The sequence below is a fragment of the Dreissena polymorpha genome, chromosome 7, assembly GCF_020536995.1.
Source record: "Dreissena polymorpha isolate Duluth1 chromosome 7, UMN_Dpol_1.0, whole genome shotgun sequence".
Taxonomy (NCBI): Eukaryota; Metazoa; Mollusca; class Bivalvia; order Myida; family Dreissenidae; genus Dreissena; species Dreissena polymorpha.
Genome location: NC_068361.1, coordinates 106,838,190 through 106,861,561, shown reverse-complemented (window position 1 = coordinate 106,861,561; position 23,372 = coordinate 106,838,190). Strand labels below are relative to the sequence as shown.

Sequence of the window (23,372 nt, the reverse complement as noted above, 5' to 3'; positions counted from 1 at the left end):
ATATAGGATCTGGCACGAGTTGTCATATCATACTATATTTTATTAAACGAGTTCAGGAATTTTGTTAGTAAGCTCGCCAAAGGCTCGCTTACTAACGAATTTCCTGGACGATTTAATAAAATATGGTATGATATGACAACGAGTATCAGATCTTTTTTATCACATGCTTTTAAATAAGCAAATTAAATAAATACAGTATGTACGCAAACATAATGATAAATCCCGAATGTTGTTTACATTTCGTGACGTCATTTGACGTTGCAACAAAATAACAAAATGCGATTGGTCGATAAACGAAAAAAATGTTGGTTGTATTACACATGTGTAATATAAAAAATATGTAATGGTTGTATTGCTTGGGAAACAGGTTATTGCATATAATTGAATGTGATATAATACGACAACTCGTGCCAGATCCTATATGTAACGACGATTCAAACCTATACAATCGCATAAATTAGCAATTACAAATGTTTTGCAACACACACGCCAGTATGATTCCCAGCAGGGCATCTGAAAATAAAACTAAAACTTTGAACTTAACAAGATAACACACATTTCCACGCTGCAAATGCAAAGCTAAAACAGTGGCGTTTTAATCCCGTGTTGCACGACAAAAACGCATTTTGACGTGTCCAATACTTTTTTATTACAGAAAGGGGAATTTAATTGGTATAACTCAATTAATTAAGTTACATTTGGACGATATTAGTAATAAATGTTGACAAATATTAAAATAATGCCTATTCTCGCTTCACTAATGTATCTAGCTCCAATGACAAACTTGGGAAAATTAAAATAAGAAAGGCATTCACATTCGAACTCATGACTATAGAAATCGAGCACTTAATTAACCCATTTATGCATTGCGTCTATAAAAAAAGACCTTGCCAAACAGCGTAGACTCAGATAAGACGCCGCATGATGCGGCGTCTCATCAGGGTCTGCGCTGTTTGCTTGAAGGCATTTCTGTAAGAAATATTCTAAACATGGAAATAAATGTACTAGACATCCCTTATTTTGGAAATAAATTGATCCAATTTAGAAGGATGGGAGAGTTCACTAAGCATAAATTTTGGTTTAAGATTATAACTACGTAGCGGTACCGTTATCAAAAGAACGCAAATGTATAGAGGTACTGCAAGAAAATTTAATTCAAATGATTATACACTGGTATTGTAAACTTTTTCAGTACGTGCGAAGTTTTCCTGTTATTTTTTTCAAGTTCAAAATGGTTATATTCATAAGAGACCTATGAAATTCGATACAATAAATACTTAGTAAAATAAATTCAAAATTTTGAAATTTAGGAACATATAAGCTGTCGATATGCCTCATTCAATATATAAAATAACCGTTTAAAGCGCTTTTTGTAGCATTTGGACATGTTAATTGAAGTTAGTTAATCCAGGAACAAAAACGAGAACATGTTCATCAATAAAATTGGCGGTGCATGACCATGCAAACTGGATTCTTTAAATATGTCTTATTACAACGATAATTTTCTCGAATTTAAAGGGGCCTTTTCACAGATTTTGGCATGTTTTGAAGTTTGTCGTTAAATGCTTTATTTTGATAAATGTAAACATTAAATTTTATAAGCTCTAGTAAAAAATCAAAAATAAAATTTTGAAAAGGAAACAAAGTAGCTTACAGCAAGGCTCGAACCAGTGACCCCCGGAATCCTGAAGTAAAAGCGCATTAGCCAACTGAGCTATCCTGCCAATCATACATAAAATGCGTATGTTATACGGTAAATAAGAAATCTTCTTAGTTTCACAAATTTTAACGACAACAACAGAACTCTCCAAATTATTCAATCGTTTCGCGTTGCAACGCTTTATAATTTTTAGGTTTTTAAATCGTCAAAAGATGCATATAATGGCTATATTAGACCATGTCAAATGTTCAGTAATACTGTTTCCTCACAAATATCATAACTTAACCGAAAATTTGCGAATCTGAAACAACTTTTTTTGTTTTTGTCAATTTACCAAACCGTGAAAAGATCCCTTTAAAAGACTCTTATTTGAAAAATGACATTGCAGGTACTCCACACATACAGCTGATCCACACTCTGTGAAAACAGGTTAACCCATTTATGCCCAGTGGACTCTCACATCCTTCTAAATTGGATCAATTTATTTCCAAAATTAGGGGTGTCAAGTATATTTATTTCTATATTTAGAATATTTCATAAAGAAATTCATTTAAGCAAACAGCGCAGACCCAGATGAGACGCCGCATTATGCTGCGTCTCATCTGGGTCTACGCTGTTTGCAATGTCCTTTTTTTCAGGACGCTAGGCATAAATGGGTTAATCAGGGACGATACTTTCCGCCAAAAACTAGAATTCACTAAGAAAATACTTCCTTTTAACTACAAATACAGAAAATGCGGAAAGAGTCGTACCTGATAAGAATGTGCAGGATTCACAGGATATTCTGGGACGACACATTACGCACATGCATTAAGCTCCGTTTTCTCAGAGCGAGTCTAATATGTTTTTCGAGTTTTATGTATTAAGAATACAGCACGCCTTAAAATGTTGACTTACATAACCGTCATGGGCGTGTTATTTTACATAGTTACAACTGTTTATTTGTAGCTGTTTGATCTACTTTATTAACAGGCGCTAAAATCGAAATGGTGAACGACGAGATATAAAACTAATTATAATTTCAGGACGGTTTAAACAAGTTGACAAACCGGTCATATATCACATTGTTTGTGCAAAATTATTTACAACGATATAATGGGATATTCCGAAATTCGTCGCATTACTACTGCTGTACTTAATTTTGATCCTAAGCTAAAATGTAGAACGCCTATTACAAAACCAGAACGCGGTCCAGTATAGATTTTCGATCTACACAGCGGTTACTCACTGGCGTCACCTTTTTTGGAAATTATGGAAAGCCAAAGGGGACCCCCGCTAAAATACATATACTTATATAGTAAATATCGGGATTTTCATTTTCCGCGGAACTTTCACTTTCCGCGAAAAACCAAGGCCAGCATAGCCATAAAATACTGCATACAAATCGAAATCTAAAAAGCGCGGAACTTTCATATATTTTCCGTCGGAACAATTATCTTTCAACCCTGTAGAGAATGCGGGCTCAAATAATCGCGCGGAACCTTAATATTATCTACTCTGTACAAATAGTAGTGTATAAAATCGCGCGGACCTAATCCACAAAGCGCGGAACACAAATATCTTCCGCGAAAATTAAGCATTGAATTACTGTACAAATCTCGGGTTGCTATGTAAATTGCGGGTTGCTAATGTAAAATCGCGCGGAAGATTCATTACTCCGCGCGATTTTCAATAGCATTGAATTACTGCACGAAATTCGGGTTGCTATGTGGTTACGCGATAAAATTTGATTGGTTCCGACACCTAGAAAGAACCAATCAAAACTCGCGTCTTATCCAGCATTCATGCAGTCATCATGATGACGGTTGTTTCACATTAACACAAAACCTTTTAAGGGCGAAAGAGTGATCAATTTTGATGACATTAGCGATGAGGTTAGTATTTAACATACATGAATTATGAATTTTAATGCAATTAAAACAGCTCAAGAGTATCGAGTGTTGTTTTCACGGTTTGTTTATATGCAAACGTCTCTGTTAAAACATAAACACCCGCAAAAACACGTCATAATCATATGTCGTCAAATAATGAAATATAGTGTTTGTGTGTAAGAAACATCTTCCCTTAAGCTCAGTTAGTAGAGAGCCAAGTTATTGTTATGGCAGTCGTATGCTCTAGTCCAGCACCGTATACATCTTCAATTAAAAAGAACAAGAACAAGGCTTTACAGGCAATTCATCCCAAAGGCAACTCGTACCTTGGTCAACTCGTACCCATTTTTAGCTCGGCGTTTTCGGAGAAAACCCGAGGTATTGTCATAGCCAGCTCGTCGTCCGCCGTAGGCGTCGTGCTAAAACCTTAGCATTGGCTCTAAAATCAAAGTGCTCCACCTACAACTTTGAAATTTCATATGTAGATGCACCTTGATGAGTTCTACACGCCACACCCATTTTTGGGTCACTAGGTCAAAGTCACTGTGACCTCTAATATAAAACTTTAACATAGGCTCTAAAATCAAAGTGCTTCCACCTACAACTTTGAAACTTCATATGTAGATGCACCTTGATTAGTTCTACACGCCACACCCATTTTTGGGTCATTAGGTCAAAGGCCAAGGTCACTGTGACCTCTACTATAAAACTTTAACATTGGCTCTAAAATAAAGTGCTTCCACCTACAACTTTGAAACTTCATATGTAGATGCATGTTGATTTGTTCTACACGCCACACCCATATTTGGGTCACTAGGTCAAGGTCATTGTGACCTCTAAAAAAAAATAATCTGACAAGCACCTGTAGCAGAGCGTGGCACCCGTTATGCGGTGCTCTTGTTGTCAACTCGTACCTCATTCAAACTATTCAACTTGTTTCATTTGTCTTATTTTGTCACAATTGTAAAATTCTTGAAAGACATCAACCACAAGTGTCAATTTTCATCAACACTTTCGCTGCTTATACATATCTGCAACAGACAACTTGCGTGAGCAATGCTTAGATAATTTAAGTGGAAACATCAAGAGGAAAATAAAAATTGTCTCTATGAGTTTGACTTATAAGCTAACCATCCTACACCTATTTCTGTATATCGGGTACGGGTTTAGTTTGGGTAGGTACAAGTTGACTAAAAAACAGGTACGAGTTGACCACAATGGGTAGGTGTTTACCACGGAACAATTTGACCGGCATGCAGAACAAGATTATTGATTATTATATTTAACTGTCACACAAATCTGAAAGATAACACAATGTATTACAAACACAATGACTGTCAAGACATTCTAAACTCTTACAGTTAACATATAACAGGTGTACACATCTGATATACTGACCAAATTAAATAACTCAAGATTCACACCAGATACGACACAGTTTCAAAACTCGACATTTTGTCTGCATGCCACGCCAATTTAGTCCAAAAAATTTGATTTAACCAGTGAATTCTGAGCTATATATCTTAAAGCAGAATGCACATTATGTCTAAAAAGTGTTTTTCGGCTAATTTCTGGTATGAACTATCTTCACACATAGCATCTGGTAAACCTTCAGATAGCAATAGCAGAATGCTAATAATGAGTATAATGTTCTGTATTGTGGAAGAAATACATGTAGTAAAATAATATGATAGTATGAAACATGGTTTTTGTATTTTATAGCTGTAGCAGTGTTCCCAACTTGAACATCATCTTCTGTGTACATATCTGAGGCAGAGCCAGCTTGCCCATCTGACCTCTGTTGTGGACAACCGAGTAAGAGCCAGCTTGCATGTCATTTGTTGTGGACATCCGTGTTAGAGCCAGCTTGCACGTCCTCTATTGTGGACATCAGTGTTAGTGCTAGCTTGCATGTCATCTGTTGTGAACATCCGTGTAAGAGCCAGCTTGCACGTCATCTCTTTTGGACATCAGTGTTAGAGCCAGCTTACACATCCTCTGTTGTGGACATCCGTGTAAGTGCTAGCTTGCACGTAATCTGTTGTGGACATCTGTGTTAGAGCCAGCTTGCACGTCATATGTTTAGGACATCAGTCAGAGATAGATTGCATGTTATATACTTGTGGACATTAGTCAGAGCCAGCAAGGACAATCTCTGTTGTGGATATCTGTCTTAGAGCTTGCACGTCATCGGTTGTTCACATCCTTGTAATAACCAGCTTGCACATCAACTGATGTGGAAATCTGAGTCAGAGCCAGCTTGCACATCATCCGTTGTGGACATCTCTTTATGATTCTACTCTTTGCTTAGATTGACACTGTGACTTTAGTGTAATATGTTACAACCTTAAGCTATTCCTATTGTTGAATAAAAATATTGTGTCATTAAAATATATTTTGTTGGATAATTTGTATGTTGAGTTGTATTGTTTGGTCATTGCAAAGTATCAAGTTATTTTGAGACAAGAAAAAGCTCATCTTTCATCATGTATTTATATTAAAATTCTTGAATGTTAGTGAAGGTACAGTTCATATAATTAAAAGCAATTTTAATATGATTGCTTGTGTTTTATTGCACAGTGAATACCATCTTGTCTTTATGCTGACATATAGAACGGAAAAATAGTAAACTGTCGTTTTTATATGCAATGGGATTGTATATGAAGACTTGCATGTTCAGATGAAAAAATTGCCATAATTTTTCTCTTTATATTTTATTCCTGCTAAATGGTTGATGCAATAAAGTTAAGTCTTTAATGACTTGTGTTTCTTGTAGTATTATTTGTAAGCAAATTTGGCTGTAGTATTAGATGCATGCTGTACAAGATACTGTAGATCAACATTATATTGTTTGAGTATGAATAGATAATTCAAGGTGCACAGCCATTAATTTTGCCCTCCACCATCTCCGATTTTGGTTAGACAGTTGCAAGTTACTTGCATTAGTATGAAGTCTTAAAATAACTTAAGTATAATTGCTGTTGTGTTATTATTAACCTTTTCCTGCTCTGAGGAAATTTTAAATTTTCTACATGCAAACATCATAAAACCAGAACAGCCTGCAAGTAACTCACAATCTGTTCAGGTTTTATGCTGTTTGCTGCTCATCAGTATCCATGGGTTGGAAACAAAGCCTTTAAAACTTTAATATAGTAAGAAAGGTCTTAAATTAAATTTATTCTCGAATGTGTCTTAGTGCGTTTTTGAGTGGTACAGGGTTAAATGTCTCATTTTGTTTTTGATTATCTTTGGTTTATTGAACATATATGAGCCTTGCTCTGTGAAATAGGGGTTTAATGCATGTGCGTTTAGTATCCTCCCTGATTAGCCTGTGCGGTCTGCCCAGGCTAATCTGGAGTGCACATGCATTAAACCCCTTTTTCACAGAGCGAGGCTCATATGTATTAGACAGTGCATTCAAATAATACAATTTAAATCTAAATCTTTTATTTAGTTGCAATACTTTAAAGCTTACTATGTTTGCAGTTTTAGTGAAAACACAAACTTTTCATCAAAGAAGCATATAATGTGTATTACTCATTTAATCAACTTCCACTTTATTCCATACACGTGTTCGACTCTGTGACATTATGTTCTGTCAAAGCTTTTTATTGCAAATTTATTAAACATAAATTGGTAACCTTGGGTATCCAAAAGGAATCCAAATTTTACTAGCCATAGACATTCCAAAATGCAATTGTTTCTGAGAAGTATTTTTCTCTAGAAGGTGGAAAAACTCCTAAGCAATTCCTTTTTGGGCTAATGGTAGGGCTTATGCGTGTAACACCCATTGACAAATTATTAAATATACATTGAAAGGTCATTGTTCACAAAACAGATCATGATATAACATGATGCAGCATTTTGTACTATATTAAATTAAATGTTGCTGAAAACAGTAGAATATTCAAATTATGGACATTTTATTCTGTTAATAATGCTATCTTTCTAACATTACAAATCAATAAAGCATGCTTAACAATAGCAGAACTCTTTTGACTTTTAATTATCTTTTCCAGTCTTTAAATCTTTACAAAATTCATTGTCCCACTAACACCATCCTATAAAACAGGTTATGGCTTCCAATTGTTAATCAACTATAAAGCATGAACAAAGGCACAAATATCGCAGTATCTTTTGCAAATGATACAAATGTCCATGGCCTCAATACTGAACAAAAAGCAAGATTTCTTGTCAGGCGGTAAGCTGAATCCTCGAGAACATTCGAAAAATGTCCATTTAATGCGCCACTGGGCCGTACCTATTTAAATGGGCTTCATGCACAGAACTTGGCCATCCAGGTCATATGTCCAAACATTTCAAGTTACTGTCACAGACTGCTTGAAGAACTAAACTGCTGATAAACAAGGACCTATGCTCAGATGTTGAAGCAGGACATGCACTGTGGGTTCCATCAACAGTCCAATCATTCTACATCATTCATGAAATTCATAGGCAATGATCTTCAGCTCATGACGAGATTCTGGAAATCTGAAGTACTGCTCCATCATTGCTGACAAGACTACATGTTGAAATGACTGTGTAATGTTGAGTCCCTGAAATACAAAAGTAAAATTCATGCTAGAGTTTAGCCATATTAATTATGCTTGATTGCATTGAAAGCTTTATGCTTATTAAGACATTCTAGAGTCCGTTTTCTGGGAGTAATCAGTACTTTGTATATATGAAGATAAAGAGATCGCTAATAAACAGGGTTGAACCCAAAATGTTCCCATCACTAGGTGAACACCATATCCACTACGCCAGCCTGACAAAGTAAATGAAGTGAAGCTTCTAAGTCATGTCTCATTTGATTGTTAACAAGAGCACGCCCTGCAGGTTCAGACCTCTCATCTATTTTTTTCAAAGTTGAAGGGACCTATCTCAATACTTCAATCACAAAGGAGGGAGAGGTGGGGTGGAGAAGGGTGTATAGTGTGGTGGTGTGGTCATTTATTACACTATCTTCCAAAAATGAAAAAATGATAAAAATAAATATTTGTGTTTTTTAGCCATGTTTAAAAAAAATGGGCAGGGGGTATAGTGTGAGGGTGTGGTCATTTATTAGATGATCTTTAAAAATGAAAAAAAAAGTACTTTTTTCTTTTTTTTGGGGGGGGGGGGGGGGCGTGGGGGATGGTTTGGGTGGAGTCTATTGTGGTATGTCAGATAAGAGTTGCTTTGTAACGCTTGTAAAGAAGTTATGGAAATTTTAGCAAAATTTAATAATTTCACCTTGAGTCATGGTCATTCAAAGGTCAAGGTAAAATTCAACTTGCCAGCTACAGTAACTTATGATAGCATGACAGTATTTGAAGTTTGAAAGCAATAGCCTTGATACTTGAGAAGTAAAGTAGATCAAAACACAAAATTTAACCATATATACAAAGTTACTAAGTAAGAAAAGGACCATAATTCTGTCAAAATGACAACCAGAGTTATTCAACTTGTCCTGTACTGTCCCCTTATGATAATTTGCGAGTGTTCCCAGTATGAAAGCAATACATGTATCTATGATACTTTAGGAGTAAAGTGGACCAAAACACAAAACTTAACAAAATTTTCAATTTTCTAAGAATAAAAAGGGCACATAATACTTTAAAAATGCCAGTCAGAGTTACATAACTTTGTCTGCACAGTCCCTTTATGATAGTAAGTGTTGCAAGTATGAAAGCAATAGCTTTGATACTGTAGGAATAAAGTGGACCTATACACAAAACTTAACCAAATTTTAAATTTTCTAAGTATAAGAAGGGCACATAATTCTGTCAAAATGCACGCCAGAGTTATCTAACTTTGCCTGCCCAGTCCCCTCATGGTAGTAAGTAAATAAGTTTTATACTTGATACTTTATGAGAAAAGTGGACCTAAACACAAAACTTAACTGGACGCCGACACCGACGCAGACGCCGACGCCAAGATGATGACAATATCTCTTTTTTTTTCAAAAAAAAAAGATGAGCTTATAAATAAAATGTAACATATTGCAAACTTGATTACACGATTTTTCATAAATACTCTTTCAGCTTTTTATTTATATATGAAGGCTAGGGTCACTTTCTGCGAGCCTTACAAATAAACTAACTATATTTTCAATTGTCAAGACTCCTTCACATACAATTTACCTTTGCTTATTCCAATATCCTTTTGCCAACCAACATTGTGCGGTCACGTACCATACATGGTTCCACAGTTGTACAGAATTCCTACAAAATAAATGAAGTATACATTTACAATTCAAATTTCCTTTCAAAGAATGTGTAGGTAACTAAATTCCCTATACATTACTTTAATGTCATAAAATAAATTTCAAACAAGGGCTGTTTGTAAAACATGCATGCCCCCCATATGGATTGTCAATTGTTGTGGCAGCCATTGTGTGAATACGTTTTTTGGCACTGTGACCTTGACCTTTGACCTAGTGACCTGAAAGTCAATAGGGGTCATCTGCGAGTCATTATCTATGTACCTATGAAGTTTCATGATCCTAGGCATAAGTTCTTGAGTTATCATCCGGAAACCATTTTACTATTTTGGGTCACCGTGACCTTGACCTTCGACTTAGTGACCTCAAAATCAATAGGGGTCATCTGCGAGTCAGGATCAATGTACCTATGAAGTTTCATGATCCTAGGCATAAGCGTTCTTGAGTTATCATCGGGAAACCATTTTACTATTTAGGGTCACTGTGACCTTGACCTAGTGACCTGAAAATCAATAGGGGTCATCTTCGAGTCATGATCAATGTACCTATGAAGTTTCATGATCCTAGGCAAAATCGTTCTTGGGTTATCATCCGGAAACCATCTGGTGGACAGACATATGGACATTCGGACCGACATGTGCAAAACAATAAACCTGCTCTTCTTCGGAGGGGGGCATAAATATTTAACAGATATTTAACAAAAATTAACTTGATTCATCAAATTAATCAGTATCGAATAATAGACCAGTTTCACAATATGAACACCGATACTATTTTTAGATATCAATCATATCACCTGACGCGTTGAATTGCAGAACAAGGCTGAACGTGGAACTGCATTTTCTTTTGCTATGCAAATTGCGTTGAATATCAAGATTATAATGCGCACTTGACACTAGTTACAATTAAGTCAAACATATGAATACAGACAACCATCACATGTCATGCTGTGTTAAGTAAAAAAATTGATAAGTAATTCAAATATACAAAATTATAACACCTAAATAATGATTCAAGGACATAAGTTATGTACTATTAGTGTATATTAATGAATTATATTTAATCTTTATATATAACAATAGATGTGTTCATCAGAAACACAATGCCCACTACTGCGCCGCTTTTAATTATACATATATTTTTTTAACCTTTGACCTTGAAGGACGACCTTGACCTTGAACTTCCACCACTCAAAATGTGCAGCTTCATGAGATACACATGCATGCCAAATATCAAGTTGCTATCTTCAATGTTGCAAAAGTAATGGCCAACGTTATTTTTTTCCAGACAGACGGACAGACTGACATCCTGACTGACTGACGGACAGTTCAACTGCTATATGCCACCCTTCCAGGGGCATACAATTTCCAGTTACCCATAAGCATCAGAGTAAATGTGGTCTGAAGACTAAACATCGATTATTGCACAAATCGAAGTCATAAATTAGCAGTATACAATACTAAGTATTGTAAGACTACAATTTTCAAAGGTAGGATGTGTACAATTTCATGAATTATAGAACGTGTAAAAGTCCTATCAAATAGAAGAAAATGACACAAATGTTTAGCATTAAATTTTTGAAATATTAAAAATATATAGGTATAAAGCACTTTATAATTATGATAAAACTGGCTAATATGTATACAGTATTTAGTTTCTGACAATCTTTTTGGACAGATGACTTTCAATGTTGACAATATCTTTTATGTTCAGTAAAAGCAACAATTGAGTATTTGGCGTTAAATTATTCCAAGAAACGGCTACGCAATGCTACAACCATGAGACGCCATGGTCACATGGAGGTGTCATTAATTGTGTTAAATGACCAGATATCTACAAAATGTGGTTTATGACATCACGTTGTTATTTAGTATTTGTCTGCACAGTATCTGATCATAAAGAGGTTATGGGTTTGTGCTGAATACAGGGGAATTTAAACGCAAGATCTATCAATAAATAAAATAATTGATTAATCGCCCAAATAATGCGAAAACAAAGAGTGTCAGATAATCCAATAAGTTTAAGACTGTCAATTTACACACACTAAGAATTGAAAGCCATACTTGGAGTGTCAGAGTTTGTGCAAAAAAAAAGAATACAAACAAGAATACAAACAAGTACTTTAATCAAGAAAATGTATTTCATATATTGGCACTTAAAATGGAAAGTATATATTAAGTAATTAATGGCTATTTCTGACGAAGTCAACTTGTGTTGGCAATATCATTAAGTAGATCTAGCTGAATGATCAAAAGCAGAGCGATATTGCGATGCACTATTAGAAATCTCTACACGTTCAGCCTCATTCTGGAATTCTGCAATCATTTGACTACCTGCTATATTGGCTTATTGTGAAAAGGGTCTATTACTTATAAATACTTTAAAGAAGTAGATTTTCCATCACTCTACAGCTGTTGGGCTTTCTTAAAGGAAGTTTGGGAGTAAAATAAATCTACTCCAAGTTTTTATCACAAAAAACTTCCAACAAGTGGAGAATTAGCCGCATTTAGTGGATGATTTAGAAACATGATTAATTTAAATTAGATCTACATGTAATAGCTATTGAAAAGTTAAGTTATCCAGTTATTCTTGCTGCAATGTGGATAAGAATAATACAAACCAATAGCTGACAAACCTGATATCAGTGATATGTTGACCTTTGAAGTCGAAATTGAGACCTGAAATCTGTCTGTAGAGAGGCACAATTTGTTTGGCATATCTTCAACCATTACTGGCAACACACACCTACAAAATTTATATATAAATTATATTAAAACATAAATTTATTAATAATTTTATTTATTAATTTATGACGAAATGTTTAAATCTAGGTCAGCTATAACGAAACTAAAAACGGATTAAAAACAATACCTTATTTTAATTAAAAGGTTGAAAACAAAAATAAATGTATTAATATATTGACGTTCAACATAACGAATACAAGACACAAGTACATTACATTACATTAAGTTATTATTTCAGTCGCATTCGGAGAAAACTGGGCTTAGTGCATGTGCGTAAAGTGTCATCCCAGATTAGCGTAAGCCTGTGCAGTCCGCACAGGCTAATCAGGGACGACACTTTCCGCATAAACTTCATTTTCGGTAAGGAGGGACTTCCTTGAAATTAAAAATACCATAAAAGCGGAAAGTGTAATCCCTGATTAGCATGTGCGGACTGCACAGGCTAATCTGCGATGACACTTTACGCACATGCATTAAGCCCAGTTTTCTCAGAACGCGGCTCATTTAATTAACAATTGTCAACATTATGCATATTATCGGATAGTTTTACACAATATTAAAAAAGTACAAATACAAACCTGGTTATACATGTAAATGATCGTATGCAATACAGTTATTGATCCCAATCTGATCTATTTCCGAATTATCTGCGAATCCATCGAGTAGAAACAATAACCATGCAATTCGCTCCGCCATCTTGAAACGTTATACTTACTGAACGCACTGATTGTGTTGCATTTGTTACAAAGTATCTGATTGGTTATTTCTAAGTATCGGATCCAATCAAATTTTTCGGGTAACTAGGGATTCTAACACCTAACAACCCGAGATTTGTACAGTAATTCAATGCTTAATTTTCGCGGACGATATTTGTGTTCCGCGCTTTTTGGATCTGGTATTTACTGGATTTTCTCTCTTTAATAGACTTCTTAAAATAGCATTCTACAATCTCCGCGCGATTTTAAACACTACTATTTGTACAGAGTAGATAAATAACGTTCCGCGCGATTAATTGAGCCCGCTTTTTCTACAGGGTTGAAAAATAATTGCTCCGACGGAAAATATATGAAAGTTCCGCGCTTTTTAGATTTCGATTTGTATGTAGTGTTTTATGGCCATGCTGGCATTGGTTTTTCGCGGAAAGTGAAAGTTCCGCGAAAAATGACAATCCCGATATTTACTATATAAGTATATGTATTTTAGCGGGGGTCCCCTTTGGCTTTCCATAGGAAATGCATTTATAAACGGTCGACTTATATTTCTAATGCTGCTATCACTGGGGGCTGACGAGGTCAAAGCGTAGTCCGTTTCGCTACGAAGTCGGGTATATGTTTTACTACGAAAACATTGTGTACATACATATGACATCGAAGAACGGATTAGTGGAAATTTGTGTTTAAAACAGGTAAGATTATGCTTTTGTAATAACAAAACTCTGAATTTAAGCACAATGACATTTCATAGGTCTGTTACATCAATATATGATTCAACATGTGTCTGGTTTATGCGTTAAACATTAAATATACCGCTGAATTATCAAACCGAAGTCAAGTTTTACTTTACAAAAATGCAATTAAGGTTTACAACTATGTTTAATTGACACAATTTTACAATTTCCATATTGATGTATGTATCGTTAAGCCACTAGTGTGTTTAGAAATGTGTAGGATGACCCAGTTAACAGAAATAAAGGCTAAATGATATTATTATGTATGATCATGTCTCTGACAGTATACGCATATGCCTCGCTACGACAACGCTTTAGCGTGTATGCGTTTCTGACAGAAGGCGTATTGGTTATCTCTCAACGGCGAAATAAAGAAAATGTTTTTTAATACATATTCATGGAGTGGCTGGATGTTTCCTGTGAGGAAGAGGTAGTAACAACGACACAACATGATCCGAAGCGCACAGTCGACATTGTAATGCACATTATTATGATATAATAAATTCTAGACTAGGCCAACGGAAACGATCAAAATCGAAAATCCATATATAAGATGACAGTTGAGAGTCGAGAACCTAATGTCGTCGGTCTCAATAAAAATGACGCATCTTCACCTTGTGACAATCCCTTATACGTTCTTTTGGATAGAGACCGACGATAGGTTTTCAGCATACGGTATTCTTTATCAAATAACATTCGATGCTCGTTATGTTATCTCGAAACTCTGCTTATGTCAAAGGAAATCACATGTCCCAACTTCGATCCTTCTTAATTTCATACGGATTTTGATTTTTACATTTTATCTATCAAAGCGATTTTCTTGAAAATCGGTTATCGCCAACTAATTTTGAGATGAATTTCATGTTGGTATACATGATTTTACCTGTAAAATCAACACCTGTAACAGCCGTAAGGTGTGGAAAATAGGACCCCAATTGCACAAATCCGCAATTTCCTAATCAATGTATTGTTGTTAAGGTGTGGCAGTGGGTTTCTGTCACAGGCTATTGTTTACTGCGTACATGACGGCCGGTAAATTTACCTCGTGTTACAATGCGTTTAAGGTCCAGTCTCACTATGATGTCGGCGAAGCCCCGGTGCGTGATCAGGCATCTACCGGGATGAACCGGGGCCCTACCGGGATGAACCGGTGCTCCACCGGGATGAATCGTGGACGACCGGGGAAAACCGGGGCTCCACCGGGAAAATATTAAAATGTTTAATACCTCCGGGATGAACCTGGAGTCACCGGGAAGGACCGGCAACGACCGGCGTAGCACTGGAAACAACCGGGACTGCACCGGGAACAACCGGGACGGCGCCGTAGCTCCACCGGGGCCCAAACAGACCCTGACAGAGCTACGGGGAGCTTGGTGAATGCCGACAGAGTCCCGGTATAGCTACAGTACATAATTAAACCGTTGCTCTGACGGTGCCGTCCCGGTTGTTCCCGATGCAGTCCCGGTTGTTCCCAGTTCCAAGCCTTTGCAGTGTCACAATGCATCTCCCACTTGAAGGAAACCTTTTAGTTTGGATGTTCATGCGCACAATAAAGCACAGCATCTTTTGCACTGGGAAATGTCAGTCTGCAGTAACTGCAAACGGCATGTGATATGTCCTGAAAAGGATACAGGGACTTCGTTGAGTAACCTATACATTATATTTGTACTTCGTAGCACAATCAATACATACTCTGTGCGAAACCTATACATTAAGCGACTTGAAATTTCCTTCGAAACAAAGCATTTTAATAATTAAAATACATGTTCGTAACCTGTTTTGTACTTTAAAATGTGTAATATTCAATGAATCAAAGTAACATGTAGTTTTATTTAATTTAAGTTACCGTATTTGGCTATATTAACATAATAACCACCTTATGCATTGCTTCAAATAAAAATATTTCGATTTTAGCTCAAAATAAATGTTAAGGTTGAAACTACGCACATTTGTTATTAGTTTGTTATTGAAAATAAGTACCTACCATAACTGGATGTTCCGTTTTCTTATCCATAAACACCAGAAAAGATGAAACTCGCCGGATTAAGTAGTGTATGTACACAATGTTTTCGTAGTAAAACATATACCCGACTTCGTAGCGAAACGAACTACGCTTTGACCTCGTCAGCCCCCAGTGGCTATGTAGCCCCGAGGAACGTACTTCAACACCATTCCACGAAATTATTATTATTTTATTTTTAATGTTGTAATGACGTTGATTTAGAATTTGAATACAATTTTATACGTATGCCGCTGTTAAAGGAGCTGTCCAACAGATACAGCGTCGTTTCTACGCGAAGCGATATTTAGGGAAACTACGAGGTTTGCTTATATAGCTATCCGCTCAAACATGAGCGTGGATGGTTGAGTGGTCTTGGCGGGAGCCATTTTACACCAGGACTCCAGGAATCCAGGGGTCAGTGGTTCGAGCCCTGTTGAGGTTTACTTTTTTCCTTTAAAAAAATGTATTATTGTTTTTTGTACAGGAGATTTTTAGTTCAAATGTTTAAATTTATTAATATAAAGCATTTAAAGCATTTAATGACAAGCTTCAATACATGCCAAACTCTGTTGGACGGCCCCTACTGATCTAAGAATAATATATAAGCCGTAAATTTTATATAAAACCATCTGTATATAAATTTCATAAGTTACTAGTATAAGATTCATGTGATATATTAATAACTTATTATGCATGCAGATACATCAAAGACGCTTTAGTTTAAAGAAATACGATCCCAAATAATGCTGTTTAAACGAGTTCATCACCCCTTGATAGAAATTACGTGTTATTGTCATATACTAGTATTGTGTTTATTTAAGTTTATATTTTAAATTGACTGCTTATGTTATATAATATTTTGTTGTTTTTTGTATTTATTTGAAAGAAAATAACGTATACATTTGTTGTACAATTCTGAATAAACTGTCTGTTGTCTGTTAAAAAAATCGAAATGGTTAGTAAATTTATGTGTTGTTGGTTTTTGTTCAGAAAACATATCTCTTAGGTTAAAATCGGGCGATGTAGTGCGATGTGGCTGAGAGTAATTGATCGACACATTCAGTCAAACATTCACTTAAAATCCATTTGAAAACGGATGACCTTTATAAGTTGTGATATGTTGAAGTTTTAAAAAGCAAATTATCACCTTAAGATGTCGATTATTACAGCAACCGATTGCTTTTATAATCAAAACAGTGCATCACGCACGCTACTATCTTTTTGAGATGTATTAATAAACGAGCCAATGCCACTTCAAATGTGGCGCTAAGGACGGGGCGTTTTTACACGGAGAATTCCACAGGATGAGGATGACTAAGTTGTATATGCCTTTTTAACATATTTCGCATTTGTTCAGAAATCGGACAACAAAGTGAGATTCAGCGATGAAATCATTAATCAACAAATGTACAGAAGCATACAAACACGACCCATTTGGAAACGCGAGGACCTTTATAAGTTGCGTTATCGTGGAGTTTTTAAAAGCAAATCGATGTTGTTGTTTCTTTGCTTGAGTGACTAGCAAATTGCCATACAATCAAATCGCAAACGACATTGAACGATTGCTTTGAATATATAAAAGTTACTGCATTTACAAAAACTTTACCCTATTTAATCAAATAGATAATTTGATTGCTTCGAAAAAAGATGGGGTCAACGACAAGACGATGGCGCTAAGAATACGAGGTGACACCAAACCACGATAAATGATTTTACAGTCGTGCCACATTATTATCACCACATGACTTAAATTTAATAGATATTGTCCGTTTAATATGATATTTAATGCTCTACAGACATAGCAGTGTCCGACAAATCCATTGCCAGGAGCCCGGGGGCTACCGAATTTTTTCATCTGGCTACTGAAATTGTCCAGCTCACGCCCGCCGGGCTACTATAAATCTATAAGAGCGGTAGCCCTGTTTATTGACAGACATAGACCTTTTGTTTGTACACTGTGCATTTATTATAATCTGATAACAAAGTGCAATCAATTATCTTCTCAGTCACCAATCACTTGCGGTAATGTCGATTGTCTGACTAATGGGGTATTTTATTTTCCCTCGGGACTTCGGTTAGAAACCATTTGCCCGAGCACACTGCTTAACATAAAACCCTGCGTTAAAAAGCCGAAATGGCCATAATATGGTCAGCCCGATTTTACTGGGCTGAACCATTTATAATATAAAATACTTTGCAGTGTGGATGCGGTGCTTTGATAAAAATCTAGTAGTTTAAAAATAGCTTTACTTGTAATAAAATTAGATGCGATATGAAGGCAATACTCAATATAAACTGCATGTTGTCTGAGCCTAACGCTGTTAAAAAGCGGCGTTTCTATTGGTTGAAAGGCTTATATAACGATGGCGCTGATTGGCCGACATTTCTTATTAAAAATTACAAGAAGGTCAATCCGTTTTAAAATAGAAAATATTCCCAGCAGACGACCTTGACATTGAGTGCACTTTACAGATTGTAAACAATAAGAATTTCTGTGCAGAAAATATATGAGATGAAAGAAAAAGGATTATTACATCCAAAAGAACTTGAATTTTAATGAAATACATGAATTGTTTTATAGTAATAAATTACTATGTTGATGTTATATTGTTATTCTTCTTCTTCTTATTATTATTAATATGATATTGTTATTGGATGTTTTTAAAAAGAAAGAGAAAAAGAGAGAATAGCCCAATTTTTATAAGTAATGATGGTGAAAACACATACTGTTGTATGTGGCATCATCATTACTAGACCCACTGTTCAGTATATACTGCAATGGGTTTGTTGGAGTCTTTAGACTTTGTGATCTGTGTTTTAAATGTTAAAATCAATATAGAATTACTTTAATTTTATGTTTCTATGATAGAAAAGAAATACACGGAAGTGTAATATGTTGGAAATAAGCACAAATTATTAGTATTTTAGGATTTTACAGATCACAAAGTGGTTTAACATTGCCACTATGTATTAAATCTATGGATAGATGGGAATTTGTTGTTAGAGTTATATGTAATACAAAGAACTCTTAGCGATGGGAAGATATAAATATTAATAAACATTAATTAATAGGGAAGGAAGAGCCTGATTTAATAGCTCTAATAAGAAAAGGGGGATTTGCATGTAAACATGCGGTTATAATTATAGAAATATAACAAAATTTGTATTTGGTAATTGTAATTAAGTTTTAAATTATATTTTGTATTGTAATTGGTATGTATCAATGTCGATTGCAAACAGTAACAGTGTATTTTAATCATTTAAGCAGAATCAACATTTGTCGTTTGCTAATAATATAATGAGAGCCGATTCAGTTTACGCACGTGATGCAACGTCATTTCTCAATTTGGAATTCTTTGTTAACCGCAACAATCAGTTTGACAACGTTTTTGATTTCGTTAATTACCCAAGGACGCCGAAGATTAAACAAAACAACGGATTCATCAAAACGGAAACGACACCGAAAATGAATATTAATTACACTGGTGTGAACGCGGTTAACACCTGCTAATTAGTTTGCATTGTCAAATAATGATAAAAGGGACCGTCAACCACGAATGACGAAAAAATAAAAGTTCTAGAAGTCACTGATGCGAACGATTTAAGTTGGTATGCAACTGAAAACATGACACCAATATTTTTTTGTAAAACGAAATATCATTAAATTTCATGAACACAAAAATAATCGTTCCCATTAACAAATAAAAACCCTGATTTTTTTTAAAATAATTATTTGATCTCAGCTTCTCTAAGGTCTCAACGAGTTCTATAAAACGTCCAGAATGTTGATGGCCCGAAATTATAATAAAACACATCGCAAATAGCGTTGACGGCGTGATTAAATAAAAACATCTGCACAATAGGACAAATACTTGGGTTAAATTTATGAGCGTGATTAAATGATACCATTTTTTATTGTTTGTAGCGTATTTCTCAGATTGTTTCATGACTTTATTAATTTTTACGAAATTTATGATAAACGGAAAAATATTGATAAACGAGAAAGCAATATTTTTCTTATATTTGTCAGTCTTTTGAAAAAAAGATATCCGCAATTTGCATCGCTTAGCGAGTGCAACTTTGACATTTTGGAATGAATGGTTTTAAAATGTAATTACTCAATAAATCTGGTTTTATTGAATGCATTAGACTATACTTCTGTAGTGAAAACATGTACTGCTTATCATCTGTGCAGTAAAAGCTTTTTACAGATGGCTGAAAACGGTAATACGTGGTAGAGGATCACGAATAGATAAAAAAAGATGCAAATGCCCGATCAAAGAAACATCTTAAGTTGTTCAACGTGTAGATTTCATATCTTCAAAAGATAAACGTTGATGTCCATCAACGCATTATTATAAAACTAGTTGTTCTGATTAAATGTATGTCAAATCGTAAGCGACTCATATTGCAGATGACACTTAAAGCAGCCCATTTACAAATATAAGTGTTGGCACATTATAGTAGATACCGTTGCACGATATATGCAAACACATCTTAGCGCCACATCATTTGCATTGTTTCATCTAATTAAAAAATAATAATCAAAATTCACGTATTACGTCGACAAGAAGCCGGGGTGGAAATAGGGATCAAGCGCCCTTTTCTCTAGAAAAAAAACAAACATGCGGCATGTGTCTCAAATACAGTATGGGCATTTTTCGTAACCTAAACGCAGAGTGTGAAGAAAGGACAGACGGACAGACGGACGGTCCGATCACTATATGCCCTCCTTCGAGGGCATAAAAAAACACTGAACTTTTACTCTGGTTTGCCATTTATCAAAATTTAAATTGCTCATCACGTTTTACGGAAATACACAGTACGCATATTGGTTTGTTGCATGAAATAAATACTTATGTTGCGAGTTATTAATTATTTTCTAAGTATTTGCTATTTAAACGGTATTTATAAGACAGTTAGAAAAAAAAGAAAAAAAGTAATACTTTGTACATGCAAATACTATACAATTTAATGCGTTTCTAAAGTAAGTACACATTGATTCGAAACCATTGGAGCGAATTTAGTTTTGCTTAATGTTAAATTTTATTGCTACAAAAGTTAATCATTTACCTTGTATAAATATGTAATAAGTTTGATTTCGCTTCGTCGCCTCCTGTGTTATGAAAATATGATAACACCATGATAAATTAATGAGTAAACAAGTTTAAATTTGGATCTAACGAGCATGAATGCCATCACCTAATGAAAGCCACAAGAGAAAACAACGCATCGCTGACTTACAAAAAGTACATAACGCGAGCTTAACAACATGATATCTATATGTGGACAGTAATTTTTACATCAGACTCGTTTGTCGTGTGTTTTTTTTTTCAATGCATAAACGGTAATACGCTCTTCATTTTAATTTTTAGTAATATATTTTCGTTATTGTCAGATTGCAACGGAATACGAATAGGAAAATAAGTTTCGTCTTTAGTTTTACAATAAGTAATGCATTGATTTTTGTCTTTCGCTGTGTTGAATGCAGAACGAAAGGACGGTTTTTACACGGACCAATACGGACCGTGCGTTTCATAAAATATTTATACGTAATTCAGCGTCTATTGTTTACGGTGGTAACACTGCAAGGTGTTTGGTACAGATTACAATTGCAAAACATTCGCGAAAGATAATTATTCAAATGCTGAAGGCGATCAAAACATTTCTAAGAAAATAAAATAAAATAGGAATATGATGTGTGACGAACAACATTTGAGTCGCGTTCTGAGAAAACTGGGCATAATGCATGTGCGTAAACTGACGTCCCAGCTTAGCCTGTGCAGTCCACACAGGCTTATCAGGCACGACACTTTCAGCCTAAACTTGATTTTCGGTAAGGAGGGACTTAATTGAAACTAAATTTACCATAAAAGCGGACAGTGTCGTCCCTGATTAGCCTGTGAAGACTGCACAGGCTAATCTGGGACGACACTTTACGCACAAACATTATGCCCAGTTTCATGAGAACGCGACTCATTTGTGTTTTCGCACCTATGGACACTTCCTTATAAAATATGCAAGCATTTTGATACAATATCGTAAAACAACTGCCGTTATGTATGTACGCCAAACAGATATTAGTTTCTTGTGAATCGATTGAGTTGTTGACATTTGTACTAATCGTTCACTCTAGATTTACCTAACTTACGGCGCGAATATGCGATAAGTCTTAATATGTAATAAACAGTAATTTTAAAGTAGTATTATAACAATAAAATACTGCATAATAGTCTCATCGTGCATTGTATCGCTTCAACCAAAGATCAGTTAATCGTTAATTGATATTTTCGTTTACACAACGATGCTGACGATGTTGAGAATTATGAAAATGTTCAATGAGCATGACGATGATGGGGATGAAGATTATCATGACGATGATGGGGATGAAGATTATCATGGCGATGATGGGGATGAAGATTATCATGGTGATGATGGGGATGAAGATTATCATGACGATGATGGGGATGAAGATTATAATGACGATGATGGGGATGAAGATTATCATGACGATGATGGGATGAAGATTATCACGGCGATGATGGGGATGATGATTATCATGACGATGATGGGGATGAAGATTATCATGACGATGATGGGGATGATGATTATCATGGCGATGATGGGGATGATGATTATCATGGCGATGATGGGGATGATGATTATCATGGCGATGAGGGTGTTGCTTGTGCTGCTGCTGATGATTATCAAGACTTCGATGCTGATAGTGGTGCTAATTAACATATTGCTGAAAAATGAGTTTATTTATTTGTATACTAGAAAACCCTAACCAAAAATATCAAAGACACATATTGTGAGTACAGTAACAATTTTATTTCTACATACCACGATAATCCAGGTCACAATTATAGTAAAAGATTTTCTTCTAAAATTCAATGTAAAAGCAATAACTTTTACAAAAAATGATTCAAACTTTTGAGCAAAGAGACCTTCATAACCTAACCTTTTCTCAAAGAGCATTCCAATGCGAATGAATTGAAACAATACAAATGATAGTCCATGTGATATGTAAGAAGGAACTCGACACGAATCAACGGTCACTGTTTTGCGGCCATCTATTTGCCGTCTTCTCTCCGGTTGATGATAGTTTTCCGCCATCTGTCAAAGTCTTATAAAGTCTCCAACGTTTAAGCTTTACAGTGAATTTCTGGCAAACAACACTGTTTTCCCTACCACATGCACACATAAATATTATCAACCAAAGTAATTGCATGTGTCCCTGCAGAGAATCGTGTCTTCAAATAATTGGGTTCATGTTTTAGAGGGTATAGACAGTGCACACCAAAAATATTTAGTTTACTGTAGCCTTAACATTGGCGTTCGTTAAATGTTGAGAGATCCTATTACAAGCCAAATATCAATAATTAATTGGGCATTTTATCCGTAAAAGAGACAACTTTTATGTTTACCCCACAAACAGAA

At 35.3% G+C, this 23,372-nt stretch overlaps 2 long non-coding RNA genes across 2 annotated transcripts; one reads left to right on the top strand and one right to left on the bottom strand.

The window, feature by feature from the left end:
• The first annotated feature begins 2,912 nt into the window (after nucleotides 1–2,912).
• Nucleotides 2,913–6,288, top strand: LOC127838804 (uncharacterized). Its single transcript, XR_008029966.1, has 2 exons — nucleotides 2,913–3,534; nucleotides 5,254–6,288. It is a non-coding gene; the product is annotated as an uncharacterized LOC127838804 (long non-coding RNA).
• Nucleotides 6,289–7,437: 1,149 nt separating this feature from the next.
• On the bottom strand, nucleotides 7,438–13,706 carry LOC127838803 (uncharacterized). The gene is made up of 4 exons (XR_008029965.1): nucleotides 13,059–13,706; nucleotides 12,372–12,481; nucleotides 9,657–9,737; nucleotides 7,438–8,087 (listed from the first exon to the last, which is right to left on the bottom strand). It is a non-coding gene; the product is annotated as an uncharacterized LOC127838803 (long non-coding RNA).
• Nucleotides 13,707–23,372: the final 9,666 nt, after the last annotated feature.